Raw genomic sequence first — 5,245 nt, forward strand, 5'->3', positions numbered from 1 at the left:
AAAAAAAAAAAAAAAAAAAAAAAATATATATATATATATATATATATATATATATAAACAGCTTAGTTATTCAGAAAATAAAAGAATGGTTAATTTTATTCAAGTTCCAAAACTGAGTTCAGAGCACTTCCCCACAAGACACATTAATTCCTACAGGCTCCTGGGAGTACCATTAAATCCCCCAGCATCCCTAGGAAGCAGGTGCTTGGCAAATATCCAGTTTCCAAATGAGATTCAGAAGGACTTGGTCCTGAAAATGCAGTATTCCTGCTTTGTCCTACTGGTGTCTTCTCAGCCCCAAGCTCTCCCCCACTGAGGCCTCGTGCAGCTGCACACCCAAGTACTTCCCCAAAGGGAGAAAGGTCAGAGGTGTCATTATCCCCCAAGCACTTGAGATTCCAGCTGTGGAGAAATTAATCTGTTGGAGGTTCAGGCTGAGAACCCTGAGAAAGATCTGGAAAGGGAGAGAAACATACAAAAGAAAGAATCTACTGAGAGGCTCTTAAGAGATAAGATGTTCCAAATATCTGTGTAGATTTTTAAAGTGGAGGGTTGGGGGCAAAGATTAGCAGATTTGTAAGATGATGGGAGATGTTAAATATCCACCCACAACCTGCACCCCAGGGACAAAAACGGATTCAAGGGATTTCCTTCAAATGACCTTTTTTGCATTACTGGGGACGAGCAAGAGCTCTACCACTGAGCTACACCCTTGCCCAAATAACCTCTTTTCTTGAAAAAAGGAAGTAACAAAGCCACTGTATGGGGAAGAAATTTTGAAGTTAGAAGCAATACAGTACTTAAAAAAAAAAAATCTCTTGAAGGCTTTTTTTCCAGTGTAGGGAGATAAAACAAAGTAGAAAACAGAACCCACCCAAGTAGAATCTAAGAGGAGGCAAACCACCAGGAGAACTAAAAGTCCTGTGAATAACCAAAGAAATGCAAAGGGTTTCCTTTCCAATTTGAATCCTGTGCCAGAAGGCCAGACAGGCCCCCACCTCCAACACAGGAAGAATAAAGGGGGGAATCTCTATAGCCACTCAATAAACAGAACAGTGTTCAAAGGGAGTCAGAAACCAGAAAAACGCCTGGGCATAGGGCAAACAGAGAGAAGAGTTCCTGTTTGCAGAAAGATAAAAGATAAACCGGGCACATGCCTTTAATTCCAGTGACTCAGGAGACTGAGGCAGGAGGATGGCAAGTTCAAGGCCAGCCTGGGCAACTTAGTGAGATCTGTCTCAAAACAAAAAATAAAATTGGCCAGAGATGTAGTTCAGTGGTAGAGACTGTTTAGCATGCTGGAGCTCTGGGTTCAATCCCCAGTATTGTTTAAAATAAATAAAAGACATATGATGGACATATGAAAGGCAATTTTCAGGCACTACTTTAGGAGATGGACTCTGGGGTACAGGGGAACCTGGAGGGTAGGGTTCAGTTGGTGTGACCATAGGAAATGTGCTCCTGAAAAAAAAAAAATGGAAGCAGAAAGATAGTGCTGTGCTGAACAAAGGCATGCACTCACCAGAGGAAGAGGAAATGGGTGCACTGACCAGACTGGGAGAGCACCTAAAGGGGAATATGGTTCCAAAGAAGGAAGGAAACTGAGAAATGAAAATATCGTGGATGGCAAAAGAACTAAAAAAGGTATTAAAGGGGGGGAAGGGAGCCATGATGCTCGCCTATAACCCCAAGCACTCCTGAGGCTGATGTAGGAGAAGCACAAGTTTGAGGCCAATCCGGGAAACTCGGTGAAATCCTGTATCAAAATTACAGATAAAAAGAGCTGGGATTTAACNTAAAAAAAAAAAAAAAAAAAAAGATCTAAGTCTTCACCTAGATTTGCCAGGCTCTTCAAAGTCTGAACTTAACCTGCCTCTCATTCTGACACATCCAGCTGCCCTGAATTTTCAGTGTCTTTCAAGTCCTCATAGGAGTCAGTTTCCTTCTTACCTCAGGACCCTTGCTCCCATCCCTCCACTTTGTGTCATTAACTTCTAGGAAAATTCAATTCCTGTTGAAAAAAAAAAAAAAAACGGAGCTGTATTTTGTCTCCAAAGTCCAAGTTGCATGGACTACAAAAGATTCTAAGGTGTTTTCCCAACAGGACAAATACCAAGGAGAAATGCTAAAATTAGTGATTTATGGGAGCAATAACGACTGTATTTTACACTGAAAAGAGAGGGTAGCCAGATCGCACTTCTTAAAATATAAATCTAATCATGTCACTGCCCTACTTAAAACCAACCATCAATCAGTTTCTCCATCTGCAGCCTACCCCCTGACTCATCCTCTGACCACACTGACTTTCAATCAGGTTTTTTTTAATGTGTTGTTTGTTTTTAACTGGGAATTTAACCCAGGGGTGCTTTACCAGCCCCCCTTTTTTTTGGACATATTTATTTTTTTTAATTTTGAGACAGTGTCTCCCAAGTTTGTTTAGGGCTTTGCTAAATTGCCTAGGCTGTCCTCATACTTGCAATTCTTCTGCCTCAGGCTCCCAAATCACTGGGATTACAGGCAGGCTCCACTGAGGAGGACTTTTCTGTCAGTTTCTATGGCTCTTTCCAGCCTCTAGGCCATTGAATTCCCTGTTGCTATTCATAAAACTGACTCTTCACAATGGAAGTTTCAGTTTATCATCTCCTCAGTTTATCATCTCCTCTCTTCAGCCACATAATCTAAAAGTGCTCCAATAAGATCACATACCCCTCTCACAGCAATTACTCTCTTCATTTTTCAACAGAGCCATTTACACAGTTTTAATCACTTCATGTTGTTTTTGTTCTGATTGTATTGCAAGGTTAAAAAAAATGGTTCCTCTTTTAGACTGGGAGTGCAGCTCATGAGAGTGTAGGCTTAGCATGCACAAGGCCCTGGATTCAACACCCAACACAAAGAAAAGAAAAGGAAAGAAAAGAAAGGAGGGGGCTGGGGATGTGGCTCAAGCGGTAGCACGCTCGCCTGGCATGTGTGCGTCAGCACCACATACAAAACAAAGATGTTGTGTCTGCCGATAATTAAAAAATAAATATTAAAAAAAAAAAAAAAAGAAAGAAAAGAAAGGAGGGAGGAAAGGCAGAATGATTCTTCTTGGTTGCATTGGCCTACTTCCCATGATAAAAGTATAGTCTACCTTGTTTGCTTTTTGAATAGTGAGAATTTGCTTGCAAATAATAGATACTCAATGTGTACCTGTAGAAGGAACAAAAGGAAAGAAGAATAATTGAAAAAATTAGATTATCATTATAACATGAGTCCACAGAAGAGATGCTTTTGGAATCACAGTTGGAGCTGGGTTTGGTGGTATACACCAGAGACTCAAGAGGCTGATAAAGGAAGATGGCAAGTTTGAGGCCATCCTCAGCAATTTAGTAAGATTCTATGTCTCAAAATAAAAAATGTAAAGCACTGGAAATGTAGCTAGTGATAGAGCACCTCTGGGTTCAGTTCTCAAAAAGTAAATAAAATCAAAATCAACAAATCAAAACTTGAGATAAAGAGAGTTCTTCAGCTGAGAGGGCAAAAGGGTAGCCCCTAGGAAGAGTTACTAGATAACCAGGGACAATGGGGCTGGGGATGTGGCTCAAGCGGTAGCACGCTCACCTGACATGTGTGCGGCCCAGGTTCGATCCTCAGCACCACATATAAAAAAAAAGGATGTTGTGTCTGCCGAAAACTAAAATAATAATAATAATAAATATTAAAAAAAAAAACGGACAAAAGCTTTGGCTGTGCTCATTGGGTGGTATACATTCTAAAATTGTAACAATTCAGAGAAGATTAGCATGGCTCTTGCACACTGATAATATGCAAAAATAATATTTACTTTTCTTTCTTTATTTCTCTTTTTCTCATATTTTTTAAAAAGCATTTTGAGGACCAGAACCATTCATTAAAGTGCTCAAGAAAAGACCTTCAGGAGGGCTGGGGGTGTGGCTCAAGCGGTAGCGCGCTCCCCTGACATGCGCCAGGCGCTGGGTTCGATCCTCAGCACCACATACAAATAAAATAAAGATGTTGTGTCCACCGAAAACTAAAAAATAAATAAATATTTTTAAAAAAGACCTTCAGGATACTCCAGGCTTATTAACATGAAATTGCTCACATATTAATGCCTATTGTAATATAGAGAATTTCTTGCCCCACAAACCACGATAATACCAAGAATCCCAGACTCTGTAGGCCCATACAAAATATAACATTTCCTGCATTTATTAGAGTCTGAATTGTGCTAGGCACCAAAGACCCAGAGCAAAATGAGATTTTAGGCCCTATTCTCAAGGAGCTCATAGCCTGGTAAAGAAATTGGCATAATTTGTAAGTTAAAATTCTTTTTGCCTGATACAAGTACAAGCATTTGACACTGTTGCAAGTACAAGCAAAAACAATTATAGCTGTTCACTGGGGGCACTCCTATAATCCCAGTGAATCTGGAGGCTGAGGCAGGAGGATTACAAATTCAAAGCCAGCCTCAGCAATATAGTGAGACACTGTCTCAAAGTTTAAAAAAAAAAAAAAAAACTAAACTAAAAACCTGGGATTGTAATTTAGTGGCAAATGCCTGGGTTCCATCCTCAGTACTAAAAAAAGGGGGGGGATTTATATTACAAGGATATTTATATTACAAGGATATTTATATTACAAGGATATTGGGGGCCTGAGCATCAACCAGAAATCAGACTTATAAATCAGACTTATAGGTACAAGGGCAGTTTAAGTAAGAACCTGCAGCAGCTGCTACTGGCAGTATTGTACACTACTGTTGGAATTCAGTCCCTTTGTCTTTAAGTCACTTGAGGCAAAGTTTGGCCAGCAGCCACTGCTGATTGGCCAATCTCAGGTCACATGAATGAGTCCATGCTGCCAGGGAAAGAAGAGAGAAATTATCTACCCATAAAGGATATTCCTCCAAATGGGAAAGGAGGGAGGATGGAAGGAGGCTAACGTTGACCAGGCAATAAACAAACAAACCTGACACAGATATGAATAAAGTACCTTGATAGTTAATTTCTTTTCGATTAAGAAACCTGACTTGACAGCTTCTTCTGAACTAGACATTAATAGACTGCTAACCAGAGAGCTGCAACTTACAAAGTTCTGTTTTTGTTTGTTTGTTTGTTGTTTGTTTGTTTGCTTGTTTGTTTTGTTTTTGTTTTAAACTAGGGATTGAATGCAGGGACATTACCACTGAGCTACATCCCCAGCCCTAAGTTGTTGAAGCCACCACAAACTTGAAATCCTCCTG

The 5,245-nt window shown here is 40.1% G+C and overlaps 1 non-coding gene across 1 annotated transcript; it reads left to right on the forward strand.

Annotated features, from left to right (window-relative positions):
- The first annotated feature begins 3,731 nt into the window (after nt 1-3,731).
- On the forward strand, nt 3,732-3,837 carry LOC125619287. The gene has a single exon (XR_007350773.1). It is a non-coding gene; the product is annotated as a U6 spliceosomal RNA (small nuclear RNA).
- Nucleotides 3,838-5,245: the final 1,408 nt, after the last annotated feature.

This window comes from Marmota marmota, unplaced genomic scaffold (assembly GCF_001458135.2).
Source record: "Marmota marmota marmota unplaced genomic scaffold, marMar, whole genome shotgun sequence".
Classification (NCBI taxonomy): Eukaryota; Metazoa; Chordata; class Mammalia; order Rodentia; family Sciuridae; genus Marmota; species Marmota marmota.